A 16,466-nucleotide genomic window follows, 5' to 3' on the forward strand; every position below is an offset into this window, starting at 1 on the left:
TCAATGTGACTGCATTTGGAGATGGAGCCCCTCTATCTCCCCCCTCCCCAACTTTAATCCTTCTGCCTGGCCAGTGTCTCTTCCTCCCCACCTATGGCTTGGGGTTGAGAGGATCAGGACAGCCCTGGTTTCCAGGCCAAGATGAACCGATGTTCTCAGGAACCCAATCCTGAAATTTGCCTAGAACTCTCCCAGTTTTACCCCTAAAATCCCGTGTCCTGGGAACCCCTTAGTCCCAGGAAGGTTTGTCCTGTACTGGGAGGGCAGGAGGCATGTGGTGCCCGCTCACTTCCAGGCTGGTTGCACCAAGGGACAACGCTCTAGAAACTGCGTTGACCGTACTGAGCAAAGCATCATCTTCCTGAGCATCGGGAGGCTCTGTCTGGATGCCCCAGGGGATGCCCTCCTCCTGGAAAGAATGAATCCCTGGAGCCATCCTAGGGAGACCCCCGTGGGAGCGCATGGGGAGGGCCCATCATCTAAGTACCACCAATGTGATCAGATGGCTGCTCTGCTAATCTGATTGGTGATTTGATGAAGAGGATGGGAGTGGGGGCGGGGGGGGGGAGAAAGAGCCCTGTTGGGAGTCTGTGCTCAGGGCTACGGTCAGGGGAGGGTGTGTTCTCATTGTGAGCGACACAACCTGCCTGCTGTCATTCCGGGTGATGACTCCGAGGAGGGTCACAGCATGCCTGAAGGACATGTAGCTCTCCTTTGGTTTGAGCCTTGGCCCCAAAGTTTCTTAAGAGGTTCTTTGTATGGTCAAAGGCTGCAAGGTGAATCCCAAACTCCTCTGTCATTGCATTTGGAGTCAGAGAGAGAAGATGCAGCAAGAGATGAGAAACACGCAGGAGATCTGTGGGGGAACACGGGAAGGGAGGCAGGCAAGTGCAGGAAATCAGAGGGAGAAGCAGACGGAGCCTCAGCCCCTCACCGCAGGCACAGGACAACTCGGTCCTGACCCTGGACATAGACTCGCCTCTCCCTGGCCGCACACTGACCTCTAACCTTGACCACATCCCAAACACTTACTGAACTCTGTTTTTTTAAAAAATATATTTTTATTGATTTCAGAGAGGAAGGGAGAGGGAGAGAGATATAGAAACATCAATGAGAGAGTCACTGATTGGCTGCCTCCTGCACGTCCCTCAGTGGGGATCAAGCCCACAACCTGGGCATGTGCCCCGACAGGGAATTGAACCGTGACCTCTTGATTCACAGGTCAATGCTCAACCACTGAGCCAAGCCTGAGCTCTGTCATTTAATACAGAGTCTCTGACTGTACACTGACCCTTGGTCCCTGACCTCTAGGCAGCTATCAGGAGAGTTGTCTGAGGCTCTTGCAAATCTCTCTTGGTTAAGAGCAGACAGTATAGCTCCGTGTTTGTGCACCAGCGTCCGTCAATGCCCTAATTACCAGCAAATTGCGAACCCCTGAAGCATATTAATTCCGCCGAGTGCATTCATCAGGTAGCCCAGACCCCCCGAGTGCCCACTGCTGGGATTTGCTCTGCAGAACCAGGTAATTTCCCGGCTGGACTATGGTGGGAAGTTGAAAAGCAGTGTCAGCTTCTCCTGCTCTTAATTAAGGCTGGACATTTTCCAGGAAGTCACCGATCATTATCAACGAGCTCATAATTTTATGTCCCAGAATTAGAGACTGAGGATGAGACCATGGGGTTGCAGTGGAAGCCCAGCCTCCATAGATCTGGGCTTTCTTTTTTTTTTTTTTAAATATATTTTATTGATTTTTTACAGAGAGGAAGGGAGAGAGATAGAGAGTCAGAAACATCGATGAGAGAGAAACATCGATCAGCCGCCTCCTGCACATCCCCCACTGGGGACATGCCGGGAGCCGGTCCATGCTTGCTGTTTCAAGGGACCTGGCATATATGGCCTACTGTTCTTAATATGTTTGCTCACCTTCTTGGCACTATGTGTTTTAACCAAGGTCTCTGAGAAAGGTTGTTTTCCCCAGGTAGGGATTTTCCCCTGAAGTTAGGGAGGGAATAAAACCCCTCAACTAAGTGCCAGGTGGGTAATTAATCCCTTTAACTATGAACAATCATGCTTAAACTACATAATCTTTTCTCCCTGGAATGGAGATAAGAAACGCCCTAACCTTTGTAATAGAGATTGATAGGATTGAATCAACTGGTATAAATACAGTTGTAACAAGACAGAAACACTCAGAACTTAGAACAGAATCAAGAAGACAGAACCTACACGGAGCCTAGAGACAGAAGAACTTCGCTGGAGAGAGCATGCCGGAGGATCCTGGAGAGGGACTGGCCTCGGAGCCTAGAGACAGAGCCTAGCGGGAGAACATGGCAAGGGATCCTGGACTGAACCTGACTACAGAGATTGGCAGGAGAACCTGACTGGAACCTGGACACTGAACCTGACTGGAGAGCCTGGACAGAACCTGGCTGGAGAACCTAGTGAGGGAACATGGCTATAGAACCTCGCTGGAGATCCGAAGCAGAACCTCTCTGGAGATCCGGGCTAGAGATCCTGGCTAGGTTGCTGATCAACTGAACGCTGTCTCCATGTCATTCCTTCTTCACCGACTCCGTCCACACCTTTGGGGACACCTGGACCCACTGGGGCTGGACCCCGGCAGGGACACGCCCGCAACCCAGGTACATGCCTTGACCGGAATCGAACCTGGGACCTTTCAGTCTGCAGGCCGACGCTCTATCCACTGAGCCAAACCGGTTTTGGCTGGGCTTTCTTTTAATCTCCGTCATTTATTCCACTGTGACCTTTTCCTACCGCTTCGCTGAGACTTTCTGAATTGCAGCACCCCCTTCTTGTGGGGCTGTTTCCCTTGGCTGTCAGCAGAGGCCAGCTCTCCCAGCCAGTGGGGAGTGAGCTGGGGCCTGTTTGGGCCCTAAGACTGTTTGAAGGGGACTCCCAGGGGCTGAACTGGGAGCTCTCTTCTCTCTGCCTTGGTCCCTCTTGGTCCCAAGCGAGCCCAGGGTTGCCTCTGAGTCCACCGCTGGGGTGGCTGTACCCAGTGGGGCCAGAGCTCATGGGGCTCCATCAGAACCACACCAGGATGCCAGGGCCTCGGCCCTACCAGGCTCCCGATGCTCAGTTAGGACCCTGAAGCCCGTGCGTCTGTGGGGCAGAGCTGGTAGTTTTTCCTGCATTCACTCCACTTTCTTCTGCCACAGCATCTTATCCTGCCCCTCGGTCCACATTCTCCCACGTTCAGGGACAGCCTTGGGGCTCAGTCCCTGCGGGTCATGGTCTGCACCCACTGTGACCACCACGAGTGGCCCAGGAATGAGGAGGGGATCCAAGTAGGTTCAATGAAACTTGATCTTAGTGGAAAGGAAAGTTGCTAAGCGGGGAGAGAGTAAGCATGCACCTGCTAGTGTTCTGTTTGATGACTGGATTGAAAGATCATACAAGAGGTGACATGCACAGGTGAGCATTGAATGCCTACCATGTACTTAGTCTTGAGAGAATGTGGGAGGCAGAGAAGGAGCTCAAATATTCCTGAGAAGAAAGGGTAGACTTCATGGAGGCGTCGAAGAGGAATATTGGTAAATCTCTATATTAGTAGGTTGAATAGATCTACTATCCAGATAGAGGCTGCTCGCTTGCTCAAGCCTAGGGCAGGGTTGCAACGAGCTCTTGGCCCATAGGTAAGTCCATGTCCACCCCTCCAGTCCTGCTCTCCTTCCCTTCCTTCCAGTAACTGGAGTCCTGCCTGGCCTCTCCAACCACATCTGTCCCCAGGAGGGGGCAGCATGCAGTGGTCAGAGCAGTGAGGTTGGAGTTGGCAGACCTGAGTCTCCACGTGGTTGGGTCACTAATAACTGAATAGCTTTGGACAAGTCACATCACCTGTATGGTCTTCCCTTTCCTGTGATGGCTCTGCTTCCCTCCCTGGGTGGTGGTGAGCATCCAGGGAACCACGGAAACACATACAAAGGTTACAATGGACTGGTGGTCGGGAGGCCCAATTCTTCTGAGCTCAAGTCCTGCCCGTCAGATACTCCATCAGGGAGGCTCTGATGCTTGTCGCTATGTCTCCTTCCCAAATACTCAGGCAAGTTGCTGTGAACTCTGAGCACAACTTGGATCATACATAGGAACTTGGGGAATCACCCCCCAACCCCCGCCTCTTCTAATCATCACATCACTTCAGACAGAAATTTCCCTTTGGATATTGAGGTCAAAAACAAAGTTAGATCAGCAAGGACCTGCTGGGTCCTCCTTGGTTTTTGACTTGTTGAATCTTGAGCAAACTGAGGCTGAGACGGTGGGCACAGCTTTATGTTGACCCCACCTTTAGTGTAAGATGAGGCCTCTGTGCAGAACATATGGCAGAGCTGGTACCTGGCCAGAGGACAAAGCTCAGGGTTGTTTGCAGCTTAAGCTGGAAGGTGCCATAAGTCTTGGGCCTCTTAGCCTAAGTCCCTGCTTCTGTCTTGTCCTGAAGCCTCGATCTCTCATCTGAGGGTAAAACCTCATTCCACCTGCAGGCTCAGCCCCTCTGAGGGCTCCACGGTCAATCCTGGGCCCACCCACTGGAGTTTTAAAGCTTTTGTCCTCTGTTCTGGGATGCAGGGTCAGTTCTGACCTCAAGTATCACTTCCCATGAGGGTCTTCCCCACGATGGGGTGATGCAGTGACAGATAGATAAAGTGACAGATGAATACATTGGTGGATGGCAATGATGAGCTTGGCTTGCAGCCTGGGCATCCCTCTCTGTCATACTCCAATGAATTGCCCTAGCATCTCTCCACTGCCAGCCTAACCCAGGCTCCTGCCCACCAGCCTGTACCTTTGTCTGGTGCCTCCATTCAGGTACCTAGGGTGTGCTGGCAGGTCTGACTGGTTTCTGGTCCTCAAATCTGTCCTGCTCTGTGGCAGATACCTCTAGCAGAACCACTTTTGGTCAAAGCTGGAGACATGCCTGGATTAGGGCCATGCATGGAGCAATCTATATATATAAAATGTAAGCAACCGCAACGCTGTAATGACCTGTACGACTGGTCTCTATGACGCTCACTGCAGTCAGCGAACCAACCCAATTAGCAAATGGGGCCGGCCGGCCAACCTCCTGCAGCCCCTTCCCCCACCAGACCCACCCCAGATTGGCCCCCCTACCCCTATCAGGGGCAGGGCTGGCCTGCCAACTGCCTGTGGCCCCTGCCCCTGGCTGGCCCCACCCATGATGGGCCCCCAACACCTCGATCAGTCCATGGCCCCTCCCCCCAGCCAGCTCCACCCCAATCAGCCCCCCCCCCCACAGCAATCAGGGGTGGGGCTGGCTGGCCAACCTCCCATGGCCCCTCCCCCGGCCACTGACCCCCAATTGGCTCCCCTCACCTCATTCAGGGGCAGGCCAGCTGGCCCATTGCCTACAGCCCCTCCCCATAGCCAGCCCCACTCCCAATCGGTCCCCCACCCCAATTGAGCATGGGGCCTGCTGGCTAATTGCCCTCAGCCCCTCCACCCAGCCAGCCCAGCCTTAATTGGCCCTGATCACAGCGGGGGCGGGATGGCTGGCCAACTTCCCGCCTTCTCCTCCTCCCAACAGTCCCAGCCCTGATCTGCCCCAACTGGGGCTGGGCCGGCTGGACCCCACCTGTGCACGAATTCGTGCACTGGGCCTCTAGTCTATCTACACTAATAAAAGACAAAGATGCTAATTGGCCATACCTTCACTACGCCCATCAGCCAATCAGAAGAGTATGCAAATTAACCCAACAAAGATGGCCGTTAAATTTGCATACTGCAGGTGGGGTGGGCAGCGCAAGACGCTGCCCCCGGGATCCAGCCCTCAGACCTGTGACCCGGCGAGGGGGCAAAGCAGCGGAGAAGGGAGAGAGCTGAGGCAGCAGAGAAGGGAGGGAGCCGAGGGTGAAGTGGCGAAGGGAGGGAGCGAGGCAGCAGAGAAGGCCTGATCCCTGCAGGCCACATTGAAGGACCCCACTGGCGTACAAATCCATGCACCAGGCCTCTAGTGTCTTATAATGTTGGAAGAGTCAGCCCAGGGCCCACCCTCCATTCCCCATTCTACTCTCCAGATGGGCTCCTTTCCTCTGACAACTGGCTTTGCTTTTCCTTTATGAAAAAATGATCAAAGCCAGGTGTGTCTGGCAGAGTTTCTGAAAGTCAATATAAAGGAAGCAAAGGAAGGGAGCCAGCTGAGATGGAGATAATGTTCAATGCCTGTGACTGAGGTGGGCCTAATCAAAACAAACCCTTCAAGTGCAGAACGTGGAAGCCAGTCCCAGAGGGAACAGACTGCCGAGGCAGACACTCCTGCTGGGGTGAGATGCGAATGGTGCTGGGACATGCACCCGGCTCCTGATCCTTGGCTCTTCCCAGCACAGCCTGGCTGCTGAGGCAACAAACCCAGGGTCACAGGTCCCTGATCTTCTCTCCCTGGGAACCCAGAACCAGGGCTTTGGGGGGACAGTGCACAGTGTATAAGACCTCCTCCCACAAAACAGGCAGCTCAGGGGCCTTGCGTTTGCAAGGCTTCTGAGGGGTTTTTCTGGGTCCAAGCCCACATTCCTCTGAAGCAGTCAGTGGCCATCTCTCAGATGTGCCCGATACAATCTACCCCTTTGACTCCCCGTTAAAATGCTCCCATCTGACAACAGCCTCCTGATGAGTCTTGCTGCCTCTGTTACTGGGGTTAGCTCACTATTAATGGGACGAGAGCAAGGGGAGCCAGACGCTGTTAAGCATGGTCAGCTTGGGAGCATGAGCCTGTTTGCTTCAACAAGAAGTCACAGCTTCACCCCCCACCCCAGGGAACCACCAGTCTGAACCCTCCCACATCACTGGGGGAAGGGATGGAAAAAAGCTGGGGTGGGGGGTGGGTAAGCACATGTGCGATGGAAGTAAAAATGGCACAGAAGGAGGTGCTTGACCGCAGAGGCCTGTCAGTCTAACCTGGGAAAGGGATCGCTGGCTAGGGAGTGTACCCATCAGAAGCCCTCAAAAGCTTGGGAAGCCGATTAGTTATTTTGAAAAAACTCCTGGTTAAAACCCCAGGGGAATAAAGAGCTCTCTCTATCTTTCTCTATCTCCCCTCCCCGCCACCCCCACCCCCATCACACACTGGCCTATTCGTTTTCGCTCTCTTGCCCGGGAACATGCGACTATGCAGCTCCAAAGAACTAAGCTTTAACATGACACAGAAACTCTGGACCTTTGTTTTGGCCTTGCTGAAGACACGGTTGGACTTTTCCCATGGGGGGATGGATGAGACGGGACATCGGGAACCCAGGAGGGGAACTCCTTTGATTTGGCATCACCAATAAACTTTTCCACACCACAATCTCCCATGCGTGGGTCCATGGAATTCTTTCCTCACGATCTGTGTTGGAGCGTATGTTAACACTTCATTTATTTTTTGTGGCAGAATAATATTCCATCTTATGTGCATACTACATTCTGTTACTTAATTCATCCATTGATGGACACTTGGGACCATCTTTTGGTTGTTATGAGCAGTGTCGCCAGAGCACCTGTGTACAGGGATTTGTTGGAGTCCCTGTTTTTAGTGATTTGGGGGCATATACCTAGGAGCAGAATTGCTTGGCCATACACTACTTCTTTGCTTTGAGGAACCACCTTGGCTGTGGTTGTGATGTTGTTTAGACTCACTGTGCCCTCTCACTTCTCTGTGCCTTCCCGCAGGCCGTTCCTCCTGCACCCTAGGTTTGTTCTCCCTCCCTCAACTGGCAAGCAGCGTGTTCTTTGCACACAGGGATCCTGTCTGTGTCACGTTCACCTCCCTAGAGCTCAGGCAGGTGCTTGTAAAATTTTTTTCATGAAGAACGAGTAAATGGGGGTCCATGTGTGGGGCATAGGGTTGAGATCCCTGGAGTCTTCAACACAGAGAGTCTGGGAGGCTGTGGCTGGGCTTTGGGGGACCCCGGGTGCCCTAGAGCAGCACTAACATTCATTTTCTTCCTCACAGTGGGCAGTGGCTGGCTGCCGGCTCCTTGCTGGCCTTGTCATGCTTCATTAGGATTGCTTTTGTTGCTACGCGCTGAGGTTTCCACTGTTGCTAGGTTGTCTTTTGTTTCATATATATCTCACTATTCCCCTCCCCCCCCACCCTCCCGGCAAATAATCAGCACCCAATTAATTCTGAATTTCTCATTGTTTGCTCCAGCTGTCGGGCTCCTTGCACAGGCAAAGAATGATTGTTCAATGTTTACTCTGTAATGAACTGTGAGAGTCTTTGGGGTCATTCTTGGTTTTGAGGAGAAGAGCAAGTGAGAGAGATGAGACAGACAGAGATACATGGAGAGATTGAGAGAGAGAGCGACAAAGAGAAAAAGAAAGAGGGGGACAAACAGACACAGAGGAAGGAAGAGAGATACAGAGAAAAAGGCAGAGGCACAAACAAACATAGAGACAAAACGATTTGGAAACAGACATACATATATCAAAGTCCTAGAGATGGGCATACAGAGATGTACAGAGAGAAACACATTTGGAGAGAGAGAGAGAGAGAGAGAGAGAGAGAGAGAGAGAGAGAGAGAGAGAGAGAATATGAATCACCCAGCATACACAGACCCAGAAAATACAAGTTACACAGAGAGAGGGGAGACACACAGAGGCAGTGCTAGAGACAGACAGAAAGACAAAGAAACAGACAGGGGCTGAGCCTGCCTGGCATAACAATGACAGGAACTGACATCACCGAGTGCCCACCACTTACCTGATGCAATAACAGGAGCAACTCGGGCATTGCCTCCCTTAACACTCACAGCCTCCCTGGGAACCAGGCACCACGAGCATTCCCATTCTCCAGGCAGGGAAACCAAGGCTCAGAACTGTTAGCTAACACCTACCGGGCCACACAGCTGGCAAAAGGCAGAATGACGTTTTGAACTTAGGTTTCTATGCCTCCAAAGCCCAAGCTCTTAACCCTTATACTCCAATGCTCCCTAGAAGACCTGCATTCGAGTATCAGTTCTGCTGTTTAGCAGCTGTGCAGCCACAGGCACATCCCTTTGCCTTCTCAGCCAGACTCGTGGGAGCTGCCGTGTGGCTGGCTGGATTCCAGGGTCCCAGGCTCTCCCAGAAGTCGTCACTGAGCTTGTGCTCCTGGGAATTCCCATGCCTCCTGCTTCCCTCTGGGTGGCTCCTGCGTATTATTAGGAAACCCACTGTCACCCTCTCTCCCATTCTTTTCATAAGACTTTCACCATGTCAGGTTGCAGGTTGCCTTGAGCAGAGAAAGAAGTGAGAGGCTCATTCCCAGAACGAGTTTGTTGGCCTTGGGAAGAATAGGGCAGTTTGGGGCAAAGACGTGTAGGGAGGATGAGAGAGCCCCAGATGTAAGACACGTGAACAAGGGCCGAATGGAGCCCACACTCGGCAGGACGGCCTGTCTGCTCCGGGGCACAGTGGGTGTCGAGGAGGGATGAACTCCTTTCTGCTTCCATATCCTGGGCCCAGGTGGGTGTGGCTTTGCTTCCACCATCCAGAAATGGGTGTTTGGCACATCACTATCCAATGTACAATCTATTTTACTGAATTATCTGCCTTGTCTGCCTCCCTCTGTGGAAGATGAGCTCCATAAGGCCATGGATTTTGGTCTGGCTTTCTCTGCTACCTGCTGAGTCATCGGGGTCTGGTGTCTAAGAACTACTTCATAAATGCTTGTCGGACGGATGCACACAAGGTGCACTGATGCTCAGCCCAGAGTTTGCTCTCCCCTGGCTGAGCTGGGTCGGGGAGACTCTGGAAGCTGGAGGACCCACACGGTCTCGTTCAAGACAAACACGACAGAAGCTGGGGTGAGATTCTGGGCTGTAGCATTTGCCTTGTGTTTAGAAAGGTGGCTCTGGCGGGGTGATGCCAAGGGCCAGGCATGGTGTCAGCTGGCACCAGAGGCTTCAGGACCTGCAAACATGCTGTCAAATGGGAAAACGCTGTGAACTTAAAAAAACTCCAAAACTGTCAAGTCTACCAACTTGCTTTTTTTTTTTTTTAAAGTTAAAGATCTTGCTTGCTTGACTGGTTTTTCCAAACTCCCCGAGCTCTCGGGAAAGTCAGTCAATATGGCATTATTGTCATTTGGGGAACAGTAAACCTTTGAAAGATGCCTTTTGCGTACTGGATTTATGGAAACCGCTTGAACTGTGGTGAGTTTTGAAGAGCACTTAGACACATAGTATTTTGATTTTCTCAATAATTTCCGTAGGATCATTAGAAATGTGAATTCAAGAGCCGGGATGGATTTTTCCCGGCGGCCGCATGCTTGTCGAGAAGCGTGATTTATCTTGACTTTGGTAAGGACTCACGGAGCAGACAAAGGTGTCCGCTCAGCAGTGCTCAGGCAGCTCACTCCTGGGGCTGCGGGGCTGCCCAGATCCAAATGCCAAAAGGTGTGGGGGAGAGCCTTTCTCAAAGGAGGACAGGCTGTGTTCCACTTGCCACTGGGGGGAGGGAGGGCATGGGTTTTTCACACCCTGGGTTGGGCCACCCCCAACCTCCACCTCTCGCCATCACCCAGAGTCAAATCAGACCAGGTGACCTTTAAGCACCCACTTATCCTGTAATATTTGGGGATTTGGGGTTCAACTGCCAACTCATTTAGACCTTTCTCATCAGTGCCCCAGATACTGGCTTTGAGAACCTGGAGAAAGTGGGTTGGCCAATGTCAGGTCTGGGATGGGACAGGGTAGGGTGGAGTAGGAGGAAATGGAAAGAGAATGAACTTGTTTGTTCCCCCTCCACACACACACACTTTTTTTCTTCTCCAAGGAAGGCTGGGCAGGGCATCTCCCAGGGCATGACGGCATCCATGGCTTTGCTAGCAGGTGCTGATGAAAAAACAGTGGGTGCCTGAGGCCCTGGCTGGGGTCTTGGTCATTGCCACCCTAGGAAGCTGGGTTGCCATCCCCTAGGAAACCTGTCCTCCCCAGCAGGGTCCACACACACTCTGTGCATGACGTGCCTTCCCCTGAAAAGCACATGAGTCAAACTTGCTCATAATCTAAAGTCCAGCTCCGGGGATCCTCCTTCATGCCTCCCAGGACGTGCCCAGCAGAGCTAGTGGCTCTGCCCGCCCTCTGGACAGCCCCTATCACACTGTAACTTGGTGTGTGTCTGCCTTCCCACGAAGACGTGAGGGTGTGGAAAGGTCTTATCCATTCTCATAGCTTCAGAGACCTCACGGTGGACCCTCTGGGGCAGCTCTGGTGCAGTCCCCTCCCCAGGCGTTTGCACAGTGCTGCAGCCCACCGTCCTCACCAGCTCTCCGAGGTCACGGACCCCCGCCAGCCATAGGGAGCGGTGGCTGAATTATATTGATTGATCTGGACTTGGATACCCAGACATGAGTTTGAATCTTTCCTCTGTTATTTTCTAGTTCTCTGACCTTGAATGAGTCACCCGGAAAACCTTCTGGAATATTTCCCCACTTCTGTACCTGACCTGGAAAAGGTCAAACAGATGGGGTATAGGAATGGGCTCTTGAAACTGAAAAAAACACCACATGGATAATATTTAAGACTATGCCAGATTTGCCCGGCCAGCTTGGCTCAGTGGTTGAGCATTGACCTATGAACCAGGAGGTCACGGTTCGATTCTAGGTCAGGGTACATGCCCCAGCTGTGGGCTTGGTCCCCAGTGGGGCCATGCAGAAGATAGCCGATCAATGATTCTCTTTTATCATTGATGTTTCTATTTTGCTCTCCCTCTCCCTTCCTCTCTGAAGTCAATAAAGATATATTTTTTAAAAAGACTATGCCAGATACAGCTCTAAGCACTTGCCATATATTAATTTCCTAAATTCTCACAACAATCCTATGTGCTAGGTACTACTGTTAGCATCCTCCCATCCTACAGATGAAGAAACTGAAGTCCAGATATTAAGTCCCGTGCCTAAGATCACCCAGCTAGAAAATGGCACCACTGAGGTTTGAACCCAGACAATGTGGCTCCAGAGTCCATATGCTCAGCCATAATTAAGCCTTCCTGAGGATATTGCTATTTATTGCACCTACTATGTGTCAACCTCTTTATTTCAATTAATCCTCACAGAAACCCAATCAGGTCTCATTTCCCTCATATGAGAGATGAGGAAATGCAAACTCAGAAGCCGGAAAGAGTGTGGATTATCCGATCAGAGTTAAGAAGGAAGAGTTTGGCGGAAGGAGAGAGGGAATGAAAAAGAGGACCAACATCTGTTAAACACCTACTATGTGCTGAAGCACCTCCTAGGTGCTTTTCTTGGCTCAGTCACTTAATTCCCACAACTATCTTGCAAGTTAGGAAATAACTAGCCTTGTAAAACCTTTGAAACTGAGGCCCAAAGTCTAAACTGTCAATTGGTTGGGGAATGAAGACTTTAAATTGGTCTGGATGAGTCCACAGTCGTGTTTGCTGTTTCCCATTCACGCTGCTTTTGCTCTGGATTCAAACCTGTGAGCCACAGGCAACCACTGAAGCGCTCTGATCAGGGCAACGTGGCCAGAAATGAGTTCTAGCAGATGTTTCTGGCCTGGGGGGCTGATGAATGGGAAGCCGAGTGTCCGGAGACAAACTCGGTAAAAAATGATGCCTGACGAGGGTGGAGGGCAGGAAAGGGAGGGGGACAGTGTGTTGGTCATATGCACATACTATGTAATTCGTTCTTGAAAACCACAGTTGGATGTATAAATTACTGTTACCATTTCATAGATGAGGACATTAAAGTAAGAAACTTGGCCCAAGCCATGGGACCTGGTTCACAGCGGGATCTGAACTCAGGTCCCTCTGCCCCAGAGCTCCTGTGCGCTCCTCTAACCACACGGGGAGCTCTCCCCTGGGCCTGTCAGAGGGCAGCTGGGTGCCAGGAGGAAGCGGAGGTGGAGAAGCTGCCGAGGTTTAAGCCCCGGTGGTGGAGGCGTCCCAGTGGAAACACTAAGCCAGCAGCGGGACACTCCGGACTTTGGGGTCTTGGAGGCTGGAGGCTACACGTGGGGCTGTGGGGTGAGAGTGCTCAGTGTAAACCTGATCTCTGAAACAAGGGAGTGAAGAGTGAGGAAGGGAAGAGAGGAGAGAGCTGCTGCGAGGACCTCAGGGAGGCTGGTCAAAGGGCGGAGGAGCGAGATGTGCAGAGGAGATGAGGGTGGAGGCCAGTGAGGGCCAGGTGCATGAGGCAGGGAGAAGGCGGCAGGGATGTCAGGTCAGGAAAGGGTGAGAGAAGAAGGTGATTGCAGTCCAAAGCTGCAGAGAGTGGAGGAGGGTGAGGCAGAGTGGACGCCTCCCGATTGCCCATGGCTGGGGTCCGTGACCTTGGAGAGCTGGTGAGGAAGGCGGGCTGTGGCACCATGCAAACGCCTGGGCGGGGACTGCACCGGCGCCTCCCCGGAGGGTCCTGCATATCAGGAAGCTATAGACAACGTCTCTATGTGCGAGTTATTTTTGCTGTTACCCACGTGGTCCTGCCTGGTAATTATAGGGTAAAAGAGATTAAGAGAGCATAATTTCTCCCCGGCAGGGCCTGACTGTTTTACATCTCCACCTCACACTGGCAGCCAGGCTTTCTGCCTGCACAGGTGCCGCTCTGATTTCAGTCACATAGGAAAGGAATTTGAAACACTTTCAAAGTGATTAAAGAGAGGAAGCTATTGCAAACCTGGGCTAAATGCAATAATCGCATTAACTGTTTATGGCCAGGGGGTTGCCGGAGGGGGTCCTTGGAAAAGCTGGGCAGTGGGGATGAGCTGGGGCTGGTCAGAGTGGAGGTGACAGATGCAGCGATGGCATTGCAGGTGCGGATGGGGTGGACTCAGCTAATCATGACATTAATAACAACAACAATTATTATTATTATTATTATTATTATTATTATTATTATTATTATTATTATACCTACTGTTTATTGAGCAGTTACTACTCACCAGTGTCTCCCCTTTAACCTTCATGAAAGCCCCGCGGTGAGAGAGTGATGATTCTCATAACAAGGAAACCGAGGTCCAGAGAAGTTTAGTCTCTTGTTTAAGACACACACCCGGGAGTTGGCAGTTTGGATGTGGCTCAGTCCTGTCCGATACATAAACCAATCAGCTGCTCCATGTGGCACCCTGAGATGTCCCTTTTCCATGTTTAGCAACATAGCCTGGGCTGAGTGGCGGGGCCCTGGCTAATTATTTCCCCAGTGCTCCGGGACATGAGGGGATCCGTGTGGCTCCCCCCTCCATGGGAACACAGCTCTGAAGGCTCAGGGCAGGATCCAGAGGACAGTCAGGGACAGGTTACGGGATAAAGGGCCAGGTGACTGGGTCCGGGAGGAGGGCCCGTCTTCCTCTCCGATAGAGAGACCTGCATGGCACGGTGACGGCATCTCCACCCTAAGCAATGTTGAGCTCTGGCTGTGGGTCCTGGAGCCTTTCCACTACCCCATGGCCTCCCCATATTGGGATCAAATTCACACATATTTTCCTTCATTGATACGTTCAAGCACCACCATTTTCTGGACCAAGCGGGAGTCTTGGGTGCCTTCATAAGCGACTTCAGCTTTCCCTCTTTAAATCCGCCCCGTGGGCTGGTTTCCTGCTCCTGATGAGACCCAGGTGGCCCCACCCTCCCCTGGTAATATGGGTCCTAAAACGACCTCCCGTCAGTCACCTTCGCCCCCAGACAGCCTCAGTGCAGGAACCAGAATGTCCCATCTTGGGGAGTACCCCGAACTCCAAACTGGATTTAAAGACCACAGTTAGAAAAGGGACTGGGGGGAGATTTCTCTTCGCTCTCTGTATCAGTTTCCAGCTGCTGCTGTAACAAATTATGACCAGCTCAGTGGCTTTAAACAGCACAGCATTGCCATCTCCCAGTTCAGAAGCCTCACCTGGGCCGGCAGGACTGCGCTCCCGGTGGAGGCTCCCGGGAGGATCCCACTCCTTGCCTCCTCCAGTTCGAGGCTGCCCACGTTCCTTGGATTGTGGCCCCACGTCACTCCGCCCTCTGCTTCCACCTTCGCATCCCTTTCTCGCCAGTGCAGGCTCTCCGGGCAGCGATTCCTCATGTTAGCAGCCTTTGCAATGTGAACAGGCTGAGATTATTCTAAATCATTGCTCTCAACAATTCCTTTCTCTCTCAGGTTACTATGAGCAGTGAGGAGAAAGCTCGGGATTCTCAGCTACACATGCAAGTTCATCGCTTACACGCGCTGCTTTGCACACAACTGGAGGACACAACCAGCTACGCTGTCAGCCACCACACAGCAAAGGCGCCCTTTCCTCGTTTCCAATGGCCCGCTCCTCCTTTCTCTCTGAGCCCTCGCCAGAAGCATCTTTAACTCATATTTCTGCCAAGTCTGCTCGCGATGATTTAAGCTTTTCTTACCTTGCTCCTCTCGTCCTTCGAGACCCTCTCTGGCAGAGTCTCTAACATCCATAGTTCTGCTAACAGTGTGTTCAGGACAATCTTGCCTTTTTTCCCCCCATGTCCCCCTCAGTATTCTTCCATCCTCTGCCCACTGTCCAGTTCCAGAGCCACTGACAAGTTTGGGGGTATTTCTGACAGCAGTACCCCACTTCCTGGTACCAAAAATCTGTATCAGACAGAGTTCCACCAGAGAAACAGGACCAATAGTAGATTCATATTAAGAGGCCTATGGCTCAGAATCAGAGGTGGGGAGCCTTTTTTCCTGCTCAGGGCCATTGAGGTATTTATAACATCACTCAAGGGCCAAACAAAATGATCAACTTAAAATTTAGCCTGCTGTATTTGGTCAGACATTTAATTAACTCACCCCTAATGCCTTGGCAGGGCCGGACCAAATGATTTCTCGGGCCTTCTCTGTCTTTAGGACTGCCCATTCTCCACCCCAGCTTATATACTAGTAATTGTGGGGCTGGGCGTCCAAGGCCGAGATGTGTGCGGCAGGCCAGCACTGGCCCGCGCAAGCGCTCTGCTCTCTGGATGTGGCATTTCTTCTTTAAGGAAGCCTCAGCACTGCCCTTGAGGCTTTCGGCTGATGGACTCAGGCCCAGTCAGATTACCTAGCACCGTCTTCCCTAAAGTCTACTAATTATGGACTTGAACCAGGGCAACTCCTCGATCAGTACTTGATTAACTGGGGATTGTAGCCTGGCCAAGATGACACCTAAACCTGACCTCCACACGCTCTCACTCTCCCCTCCTTGTCCGACTAGCTAATGAGGCACCTGGGTGGGCCAGGAGGTGTGGGCTGGGCAAAAGGAGAGGTCAGAGGGCAGGAATGGTCTTTATGACTGGGGTGGGGCTCTGGCAGTTATTTCCCCGCCCCCCCCCCCCCCCCGCCCCCGGTGCTCACTGCTGTTCTAGCTGCCCTCTCCTGTCCCCAGTGCTTTGAAGAGTTTTCAGAGCCCTGGCGCCATCAAGCTTTGCTGGATAATGTGCACAACAAAAGGCTCCAAAGCGATGGCTTAACCACCAGCGTTTATTCTCATTGTCGTTGGTCATGGGCCTGCAGGGTGACTGTGCTTCGCTAACAC

Source organism: Myotis daubentonii, chromosome 16, assembly GCF_963259705.1.
Source record: "Myotis daubentonii chromosome 16, mMyoDau2.1, whole genome shotgun sequence".
In the NCBI taxonomy this organism is placed as follows: Eukaryota; Metazoa; Chordata; class Mammalia; order Chiroptera; family Vespertilionidae; genus Myotis; species Myotis daubentonii.